The sequence below is a fragment of the Anolis carolinensis genome, chromosome 2 (genome assembly GCF_035594765.1).
Source record: "Anolis carolinensis isolate JA03-04 chromosome 2, rAnoCar3.1.pri, whole genome shotgun sequence".
Lineage (NCBI taxonomy): Eukaryota > Metazoa > Chordata > Lepidosauria > Squamata > Dactyloidae > Anolis > Anolis carolinensis.
Window position 1 is genome coordinate 143,534,010 of NC_085842.1, and position 12,001 is coordinate 143,546,010.

Here is a 12,001-nt window from a genome sequence, read left to right on the forward strand (position 1 = left end):
TTCCATATAAAAAGTAATCATTTCTCTTCTGTACCCTCGTCCCACTCTTTACAGCAAATCCTATCAAAAATCTGGGACCTGAGAGTTGTGCAGGTTCCTCTGAGCAGCTTGACAGATCTTCTTGTGAAGGTTCAGGTATTAATTGTTGCTTTGGCCAAAGATCACTTGTCCCAGATGATAACAGATGGCCTTCTATTTTAATAATATTTCCATTACATTTCTGGTTGTTGATCCTGCAATAGCAAGCTGTTTTCACAAAATGTATAAGGTTGTCTAGTCAGGCCCAGCAGCAATGATTTCTAGGTTAATTTTAAAGTGTGATATTACAAAAGAGGAAAACCAGTCCAACTCCAGTTAGAATTAGCACAGTTTCCTCTGTGTTCTGCTGGGTTTTCCTTCTTCCCCTCCTCTCAATTTGTGCAACACTGACAGCTCTGACAGCTGCTGGCACATCCTCCCACTGCCTGCCTGCCAGACTAAAAAGAGATCAAATCAACATTCACTTAAAGAGAAGAACTGACAAGCCAGCTGGTTAACAGGGCTGGTAACCTCTCTCAGCGGGGAAGAAGGGGAAATTCCTCCAGAGGCAGCATCTCTGTTCCATTCATCCGTGAGCTTGTGCTGTGAGCCACAAAGCCCCCCTCCCAGCCAAAGGCTCGCAGGCAAAGTGGATTAGCCTGAGCCCTGGCACCAGTAAGAACATGATGGGCAAAATGATCGGGATTGGTAACCGGGGAGAAGGGGCCAAGCAGATGAAACAAGCAGCAGGTGCCCCGTAAGCAGCTCGACAAGCCTGCTGTGCTCTGGCAATGTACCCCCTGAGGGAGAGAACAAAATAAATTGAGTCACAGCTTTCACATTGAGCTTGTTCCTGCTGGAGCCCCCAATGACACTCATTTCCGACATGGCATGGCATGTGTCCAGCCCTTGGCTAAGGATATCTTAGGCTCTGAGCCTGTGAGCAGCCGAGGGCAGGGGTCCTCAAGCTTGCCTGGGCTCTTCCTCTTCTCTGGGCAGTTAGAAGAACCAGCAGCCCTATAAACCTTCCTAAGTGGGGAAGAGAAGGCCAAGTCAACAAGGGCAGGAGTTAACTTTTTTTTTTTGAAAGTTAACAACCTACCCACACTAATTTGCTCAGGTCAAAGTCAAACTGGCCTCTGAGAAATGGGTCAAGAAGAGCTTGAAGAGCTATTTTGGCAGGGCTTGTGTGCGTGCAAGTAATGCAGTAGAGAAATGTCTATCAGAAAGGAATAGAAAATATAATATTTTATATCAAAATGTAACTTGATTATACTGAAGGCATTGTGTTGGCGTTCTTTCCGCCAGCCCTGGTTCTCTTTATAAGAATCTGTAGAGTGCCGCTCTCTCAAGACACAGTGGGGTACAAGGTCAAGGCTCTCTTTTTCCATGCACTTGTAACCAGCCACGAGGTGGCAATGTAACTCTTTAGGCATCTGAGAAATTACAGTAACATGGGGGTCACAATCTGGGGCAAAATACTAAGCATTATTATTTGAGGTTGCAATTCTGCACAATTACATGCAGAGAGTAATTCTCGTTGAACTTAATGTAACTGACTTGTAGGCACTATAAGATTTCACTCCAAATCTCTCCACAAAAAGACCTATAGGCATATTGAGGCACCATACCCTTTTTGCAATACTAGAGAGCTAAATTACAAAATCTTTTACCATTCTAAATGGCTACTACATTGATACAAGACAGCTAAACCTGATCATCATCTTGACCATTGGATCTTGAACATTCCAGAAGTTTTAATTTCAAGACAAATCTTCCTAAAGATTTCTGCTTTTATCAAATGAAACCAAAGCCTGGGGAACAAGGGAAATCAATAAAGTTGTTGGAGTTCCCTATCCTTCCCATCCCCTCCAGATGTCTGCAGACTCGGAACAAATGTGTTTTCTGTAGTTCTTTGTTCTTATAAACTATCTAAGCCTAGGTCAGGTCATTCTGGTTTCAACCCTCTCCAGAGCAAAGTTTGTCAGTGTTATTAAAATCTTATTTTTGAACTGGGGCTAGAAGGCTTATGAGGTTTACCTGTTTCATTTGAGTTTAATATTGAAGATTTATGAGGTTTAATCTCTGCTTTTTGCAAAAGGTGTGACCCATCCAGTCACTTTCCTTCTTTGCAGCTTTTAATTCATTTCCCCCCAACAAGTTTTATGGCCATCCTGGCCAAACCAGGATATGTTTTCTCATGACTTCCCTTTATCACGCAGCTACTCATAGACTGCAGATGGATCCTGTTACACCCAGGAACCTGTCACAGTTGACTGCCACTCTGGGAAATATGGTTGCACCATATTAATATGTTTGGAGGAATTGCTATTAGAACAGCATGTGTTTCCTCTCCCTCCTTAGCTTTATCCCCAGGAGTTTTGGGCTTCTATGTGGAATACTTTTTTTTATAAAGTCTTTTGAAAACATATTTTTATTTTTCCATCTGTTGCTGCCAAGGTACCTTTCAACAAAGAGGATGACTAACAAGAGCCTCCACGAAAGAAGGATTTTTCCAAAGAAAGCTGCAGCAGGCAGGATGATCTCACCTTTTGGGACAGGATCCTCTTCTGACACCCCTCATAAACACACATACACACATACCCCAAACAGCTCCTCCTTAATACATGTTAAACATTGATGGTAGAAAGCCAGAAGGTATTGATAGGGAATACCAAGAATGAGAGAAGTATCTCTGTCACTTAGACTGGATCTACATTGCCATATAAACCAATTCAAATCAGATAATCTGGATTCAGAAACTGGAAGTGTAGATGGGGCCTTAAGTAGTTTATCTCGTGCATGGAAGATCAAATTGTGTCTGACCTTATATTTGGTAACTAGAAAGGAAGGTAGGGATATGTAAAGAGAGGTGGGGAGGAGAATGTATTTAGAAGTAATATGTTAGCTGGACGCCCCCAATGGCTCAGCTTCCTGACTGAAAGGCCGGCAGTTCGAATCTGGGGAATGGGATGAGCTCCAGCTGTTAGCCCCAGCTTCTGCCAACCTGGAAGTTCAAAAACATTCAAACGTGAGTAGATCAATAGATACCACTCCAGTGGGAAGGTAATAGTGCTCCATCCAGTCATGCCGGCCACATGACCTTGGAGGTGTCTGCATACAATGCCAGCTCTTCGGGCACGACTAAGCTTAATGTCAGGGGAAAACTTTTACCTTTACCTAATATGTTAGCCATTCAGCAAAATACAATAAAATTCAAAATCTACAAAGAGTGACATTTTAACTGGTCAACCGAAGTGCACAAAATACCTTATGCAAGCTTTCAACAGTCTAGTGGCATCTTCATCAAGCAAAGCATATTTTAAAAATCACACAGAGAGAAGAGAAACTGTTTGAACAGCACCTCCGAATTAAGAAACTGAGTAGCCCAGGATGCAGGGAAAGCATTTCTTATTGTTGTTGTTTTTTTTGCCTCTCCCAGTCCAGGCTCAGCTGTTCTGCCTTCCTTTTGCATGCCAGATGGCATCTCACCTGCCTAGAAAGCCATAGTTACCCGGAAACAGAAAGGTGTCCCTGCATCCCACCAAAGTTTTGCCTGATTGTGCTCTTTCTACTTCAGCTTCTTTTCCATGCCTACTTATGAATTCACCCACATCTCCCTCAAGCCCAGACATCAGACGTGCTCAGTATGAAAAACAAGTGCAAAGTGGGGATGAGCAAATCCCCACTCCCACCCCACTTCCACTTGTTTATTAGACTCTGGTTTGGCTCTGCCCTCTCTTTCACTCAGGCTGCTTTCCATTTTCACTGGTAGAATTTCTAAAATTGAGAGTATACCAACATTAGTTTGCTGCAGTTTTGAGTTTATATTTCTTCCTCCTCATATTTTACCAGCAGTCATGAATACATGGGTACACTTGACAAAAGTACTGTGCAAGACAGATTTGTAAAACTCTACAGGTTTATTCATGGTAGTCTGTGTCTGTAAATGAGGATGATGATAATGCAGTTGTGTAGCTGCATAATGAGCCCTCTTTATATGGATTATTCCTCAACATTCATGCCTATTGGTGCCTGTAAGGAAAAACAGGCATGAGCAGACCACAGTGACAAATCATGGTCAGCATTACTCATAAATAAAATGAAGCTGGAGCACTACACAAACACACCATGCTGCACATAAGAGGGGTAACTGAAAACCTCAAACGTTAGAATATTTTGATGCAGCATATATTGTAAGTAATTCTGATTCAGACTTTCTGCCTAATCTGACACTACTGGCATCTTGCACAGGAAAAGGGGCCAATTCTTTTTAAACAGTTTTGAGGTGAGGCACTGGCCTTTAAAACCATATATACTAGGGCTTTGTATTGTGCAAGCTCATTGAATGTAATTTCATTTTATGAAAAAGAACTTGGAATACCAGATAATTGGTCTGGAGGACCTAGTGACACTGAGAAGTGTTCTCTCTAGGTCTCCAATGCGATTCTATGGTTAACGTCCTCTAGAAATTGATCACAGACCTCTGAGGATGCCTGCCATAGATGTGGGCGAAACGTCAGGAGAGAATACTTCTGGAACATGGCCACACAGCCCGAAAGACATACAACAACCCTGTGATCACAGACTCATACTGGAGACCTAGAAAGAACACTTCTCGAAGTATTTTCTAGGTCACCCAGAACAGAAGCATAAGTCAGCATTTATTTCAGAGAAGAAAAATAAGGTTTCAGATTATGAGCTTCCAGCTCTTCTCAGTCCTACCAAAGCATAGCCAGTGGTGAGAAATGATGGGAACTGCAGACCAGTAACTTGGAAGCCACACATTTTCCATCTCTGTGAAATGCAATGAATATTAGTTTGCAGTTTGAAACCATCTTCTTTTACACAAATTTCTAAAATGCAGATAGATACCCTGTTTCCCTTAAAATAAGACATCCCCAAAAAATAAGACCTAGTAGAGGTCTTGCTGAATTGCTAAATATAAGGCCACCCCTGAAAGTAAGACCTAGCAAAGTTTTTGTTTGGGAGCAGGCCCGGCGCCCGCCAAACAAAACACCATAGCATGCAGGATTGGTAAATGTACATACCAGTTGTATACGGAAATAATGGTAGTAACAAGAAATTTTTGACAGGAGTCACAGTTTATCTTGATTGGTTATGTTGGTTTGTGATGACAACTACTGTACAATATAGAATAAATGTTCATTTTTTTGTTTAACAATAAATGTGAATTCTTCTTCATGGAAAAATAAGACATCCCCGGAAAATAAGACCTAGCGCATCTTTGGGAGTAAAAAATAATATAAGACACTGTCTTATTTTTGGGGAAACACGGTACCACCCCCCACCGTTCAAGAAACTATGCTTTCCTCACTAGTGTCTCACTCTACATCCCATTTAGTTTCTTGTGATGGTGCAACATGCTATTTACATATCCCTGAACATACAACATCCCACAGACTATCCAAGTCTGCCAGGTCATTTCCCTCTGCAGGCCTGCTGAAGTTAACCAACAACAAAAGAAAGGTTGTTGAACATAAATTTGATCTGACACCTTTCAGCTCTTAATTTAGAATCAAATAGAATGCAATTTTGAGTGTATGTGTGTGTGTGAAAATAAAATGCACAAAGGTTTTCCTTTTAAAAATGATGCTTTCCCCTTTAGAATCAACAAATTATAAAGATGATAGCAACACTATAGGGGCTAGTTGTCCAGATGATAGCACCCCAATTTAGCACAAAAGAGAAGTAACCATGTTCAATCTAATTAAAGCCTTTTAGGATATTCAGAGTTGCTATCATCCCATAAAGTTCAGGCAAACAGTCTCCTAATTGGCTTCCTGCTGGGGAGTCCATAAAAAGTCTTTATTGTCCTTCTGTGTAACCAAATCTACACTTTCCTCACAGCCGGACTGTTTTGAATACTATGCTAAAGACATGATAGGAAAAAACTACCACACCATTAGCCCATGGTAATCTATGAGGTACTTTATCTTGCAATCATATGTGCAAGACTTGTGCCTGCTTTGTTCCTTTGGGTATATACATCAGTTGATTTGGGTTGTTTCATATACTCCTTTTGATTGCTTAAAATTCCAGCTATCCCTTTTTGTTAACCTTTTAGCACAACTGCTTAATTTTAATTACTGCAGGTGCTGTTTACCAAAAATATCCACAAGGCTCTCAATGTATTGAGATCACTCGTCGGCACACAGGGAGATGGAGGGACACATAGGATGGCCCTAACTGTTCTTCCTCCCCTCTTCTTTCAGGCTTCCCTGTTCGTGTATATGACAGGAAGAGCCAGCAAGGGCATCAACAAGCCAGTCTTTGCTGACGTGGACCTGCTTATGTTCTCTGATCGTCGTGCCATGGGAAGAGTAATGTCCAGCTCCAGTCTGTGGAATGCCACCACAAAAGCTTGAGTGCTGTATAACTTCTGCATTCTCTCAAGAATGGATTCTAAGATGAATCAACAGGTTTGGTTGTAACTCTGCTTAGACTGAGAGTGAAAACCCTGCAAACCTAACACTCACATCTCCTGACAACCTTTATGGGGCTACAGAAACCACAAATCTTCCTAGCACCTCTTTTGTTTCTTCTAGCTAACAGTTCTGATTTTATGACACATTATTTGAATATTTTCTGAAACAGTAGTGGTATCTACTGAATAGCTATGTCCCATCCCACTTTTCCAGAAGACAGGTAGAAAGGGAATGCAAGAGCCACCGGCAAGATCTAAACTGAGTACCGAGGAGAAAGAGAGGTACCCTGGGTTGGAGGTGGCCTCCAAACACATGTTTGTTCATAGACATGTGACTCTTCTGTATAGCCCTAGCAATGAATATTTATGGTGGAATAAAGGAGGAGAACCTTTCTAATTTAAACTTTAGAAAACACCTTTGTCTTTTTGTTAAAAGCAAGTCTAAACAACAAGCTTTTGCACCTGACTCTCACAATGGGGGATTGGCAAGGAAACTGACAACAGTACTTTCTAACTAAGCGTCAAGCATACATGCCCAGTCTGCACTCTGTCCTTCCATGGGAAAAGGGTGATAAATTATTCAGGGTTCATTTCAGCAAATGACCATTGGATTTTTTCGTGCTTACAGTGGCAGGTAGCCATGGCATGGCAAAGTGGGCGAAGATGTGTGTATTAAAGGAGGGCCTTTTTGTTCTTTGCCTTTCCTTTCCTGCAGCTTTGCTCCTATGAATGCGTAAGAAGCTGCCTGTATATACTCAAGAAAAACAACTGTTCTTCTGAAGTGAACAATTTGGGCTGTTGACAGGAATGGCCTTGTGTGAAAAGGATGTATCACAGAATGCTATCTTAACACTTGTTTGGTCTCTGCATATGCACATCCCCAAATAATTCCATGTTGCATACATTGCTGACAGACTGATAAACATAACCATTTGAAAGCTAAATTCAAAAACAATCTCCTAGAATATAAATACAACATGGTCAGGATTGGTTTCCTTGCTCTCATAATGGAGGGAGACTAAGAAAGGGATTATCTTTTTCATCCATAGGCCCATCATCAAAGATGAAAAGCCATGCGAGGCTTGGGCAGGATGTTCTCAATCTGAACAGAAATAAACATTGGCAAAGGGCAAGTTTTGTTTTAATGACAAGTGTTTCACATTTGACCTCAAGCATCTGCAGATTCCTGAACTGTATGAATGATAAGCACTGAATTAAAAAAAAAACTGTAGCCAGTGTGAATCAAAATAAATATTCAGTTATGACAGTGCACCTCTTGTTTTCAAGGAAAGGCAGTTGGCTCTGTGGGGCCTATAATCTAGTTGCAGAAATCAATTCAGGAAACAACTTATCCCTTGGCAACGTTTAAAATGCCCAATCTTCTCTGGTTTTTTTTTTTTTTTTGCAGCAGCAGCAGCACACTAAAATGGCTAATTTCCTGGAAACAGAGTTTTGTGGCATTTCCTGGTCACTATGGTATTACTATACACCATATTACTTAAGTACCCCCTTATATTAGACACTCACTGACCACTATATATTTCTAAGTATTTCTAAGCAGGGTGACCAAAATGATCAAAGGATTGGAAACCATGCCATATGAGGAATGGCTTAGGTTTGTTTAGCTTGGAGAAAAGAAGGCTGGGAGGAGACCCAATAGACATGTTTAAATATTGGAAAGGATGTTACAATGAGGAGGGTGCTGGAATCCAGGACACAGCAATGGATTCAAACTGCAGGGGAGGAAAGATTTCACCTAAACATTAGAAAGAACTTCCTGATGGCAAGAGCTGTTCAGCAGTGGAATATGCTGCTGTCTCAGAGCATGGTGGAGTATTCTTCTCTGGTGGGTTTTAAAGAGAGGCTGGATGGCCATATGCTGGGGGTGTTTTGATTGTATTTTCCTAGATTGCAAGGTGTTGGACTGGATGGCCCTTTTGGTCTCTTTCAACTCTATGATTCTTTGACTTCCAGCTTCTACTGGGATCACAATGTCTATTGTATATGCTAAATACAATGATACAGCCATACTTGTTCAGTTTCATCTGACACACTCACAACGTAAAGATTTAGTCTAGGTGTCTCTCAGGCTACAATATATATCCAATGAAGTGGGGGGAAAACAGATCAAGAAGCCTAACCTGCTAACTGGAATGGCTCTATTACATAACAGACTCAAAAGAACACTGTTTGTTACCTATACAGCTCCCCATGTAAACTCCATCAGTATTTAATGAATTACTGGCACGTTTGGATTAATTATTCATACAGGTACCAGAAGGTATGGCTGTCCTTGCTTATAGATAGCCCCAGTCAGCAGCAGCAATAAACCTCATGAAAAAGATCCAGACTTAAGAATCAGATCCCAGAACAAACCCATATTCCAGTTTAGTCCTTATATCTTTACAGGCAACACTGCTGCAAAATGCTGTAATGACATCAAGGAATCATTTGCTGGCTGTCTTCCACTATGATATATGTTTTTCTCTATTAATGTCCTTTTACATAACATAAACATAATAAGTCTACTTACCATAGCTTGAACAGCCTAATATCTATGTAAATAAACTGACCTTAAGTTGATGTCAGAAATGATACTGTCACATTATATGTGTTGTGACTGCGCCTTCGGGGATTATGGTTGATGGGGATGGAATTCGAAGAGGAAGAAAAAACCCTCGTGATGAGGGTTCACTGGAGGAGTTGCGCAGGAAGCGACTTAGAGAGCTATATGGGGGATCTTCTGAGGAAGATTCAGATGGGGAGATGGATGCTGAGGAACAGGTGGTGGCTGGGGAAGCGGGCACTAAATGGGCACAGCCACCGGAGATGTCTGGGGATTTGGGGTCTATGGATACTTCTGAACCTGGGGTTTCTGCAGGAGCTGATCCCAATTGGGATGCTTGGAGAAGGGAGGATGGTTCTTTAAGTGTTCATGGGGCTAAGTGTGGGCAGGATGATTGGGACTCCGACGAATTGCTAGGTACTCCAGATCCACGAGCTCTAGCTGTGTGGAGCTCAGACTCTGAGTAGATTTGGGACACCTGGTGTTTGGGTGTGAGTGTTTGGTCACCCAGGAGGAAGGGGAATAAAATGGGAATGTTTGGCCACTGCACTTTGCGTGTGGCAAGGTGTTGCTGAGGCGCCATTGGGATCTCTGTGTTTCCATGAAGACTGGACTTGGACTATGATTTGAATCTGCTGTTATCACCTAGCTTGGCTCTCGCTGTGTCTTATCGTGGACCTGTTTTGGATGACTGCACCCTCTTCAGACCTTGGATCGGAATTTGACCTTGCTACTGCCTTCGCCCTGTGATTGATGACTACTATCGGCTTTTGACTCCTGGCTTGCTCTTTGGACACCGCTGTTATCTCCTGACCTGACCTTGGAATCCCGGATGTCTTTTCACCATCCTTTTGGAGCCTTCGGCTTTATCCACATTGTGGAAGCAGTCTACTGCATTCTTTGTTTGTTTCCTGACCAATTTGGTGTTTTCTTTTGCGAACTGTTCCTTTGAAAACTACAGAGCCGGCTGGCAGGGCTTGGACTCAGAAAGTGCAGTTTGCACTAAGTTTGTTTAGCTTTGTTTTTACCTGCTTGTGTTGCTGAATTATATTTTTGTTTGAACTGCTCTTGAAGCACTGATAGTGAAGTGTTTCAAGGTTTTTTCTGTGTTAACATTACTTTTTGGCTTATCTGCTGAATAAACTATTTTTGTTCGCTAATTGGCGTCTGACTCTTGACAATATGTGTTCATTCATTTGCTACTTTTGTATTATCATCAAAGCTCCTTTCAAAATACAGTAGTTGCAGTTCAGCTTTAACTTAATTATCACTGCTTGCATTTTATATCTTTGCATTTCCCTCGGTTTACAATCACTCTCTAACCAAGAATGGCAGTTTAGGATGATAATTCATGCTTTGGAAAATGTTCTGTGATCAACAAAAAAAAAAAAACAGAACAGAACAAAAAAAAACCCAGAACATTTCTTTGTCCTTGATGCCACCAGGTGCTTTGCTGTTTTCTGTCTCTTCCCTGTTAGATCCTAGGGAGTGTCAGCTGCCTGGCCATGTATATCTTGTGTAAAGCCATTTCCCTCTTGCTATCTCTCCTTCCCTCTCCTCCTTTTCTCATTAGCTTCATCAGCTGTTCTCTGTTCTCAGCTGTTTCTAGAGTCCCCCTTCTACTCCCTCTATGGCCGGCTGCCCAGCCCTTTCTTGCTTCCCAGAAACATCTGGATCTCTATCCTTCTTTTGGTGCTTGTTTCTGAGTAACATGATGATAGACACATAGAATAATAGAGTTAGACGAGACCACGTGTGCCATTTAGTCCAAGCCCCTGCCATGTAGGAAAAGCATTGGAGTGTTTATGTAACGTGATTGTTGCGAGAAAATGTTTAGTTATCTTTACAATTCCATGTAAAGTCAGAAACTGCCCCTGACCCAAGAGCTAAGGTAACTTTCCATGTCTGTGGATATGAATTACCTTGGAAGGAGCATGTTCACACCCTGATTATGTCCAAAGTAATCCATATCTACATACACAGAAAGTGTTTATGTTCCAGCTATTCCTCCCCTATCCCATGAACAATCCTATAAAATTGAGATGTTTCTAAGAAGGCCATGGAAGTTCCAGATTTCACATCTGCCCACATGTTTTTAGAGGTGGAATAGTACAGACAGAAATAAATTGAATCATGATATGTAACCTACATATCCGATATTCATAAATATTTTCTTCTCAGTACTGACCACCAAAAACGTTACTTCTAAATAAAATAAACACTCCCAGTGGTATGAACATAATTGCTAAGTTCCACAAGGCAATTATACAATTATACTGCTCCTTAAAGAAATAAGGGCAAAGTATGCCTTCCCATACCATAATAAACTATACATCCAGATCATCTACATCTCTATCTAAAGATGAAATAAAAGCCACTCAGAAATATACTGTAGATGCACTACACCTATTTTGCATCATAGATTGAAAGCAAAACAATTAATGGATTCTTTCTGCTATTGTCCTTGTTCGATGTATGTTATGCCTTCTTTTCCTTCTCTCCCTGCCCATCAAAACAAAGTCCTATAATGTAAAAATTGTAAATGGGCAAAATGAGGATCAGCATACAGATGCTGAACCCTAGGTTTCCTAAAGCCACCAGATCCCATTTGATCTGCATACAGCCTTCAGACACAGGTATATCATTAACTGCTGGTTACTACCTATTTCCATATTACAAGTTAGCTACACCACTCTAGATACCCAGATTTAAATCCCAGCTCAGCCATAAAACTCACTGGAACGCCAATGGCAAACCTCTTCTGAACAAATCTTTCCAATAAAACTCTTACAGGTTCACCTTAGGATTGCCATAGGTCAGAAATGACTTACAGGCACACAACATCAAGATCAGGAAACCGAAAATATCCTGTGGCGTGTCGCTTCTGGTGTGAGAGACTTAACCGTCTGCAAGGACGTTGCCCAGGGGATGCCCAGATGTTTTCATGTTTTACCATCCTTATGGGAGGC

General features: G+C 41.4%; 1 protein-coding gene across 5 annotated transcripts in view; it reads right to left on the reverse strand.

Annotated features, from left to right (window-relative positions):
- The window catches only part of ntn1 (netrin 1), a 328,369-nt gene that overhangs the window by 159,742 nt on the left and 156,626 nt on the right, over positions 1-12,001 (reverse strand). The gene's annotated exons all lie outside the window — the stretch shown is intronic.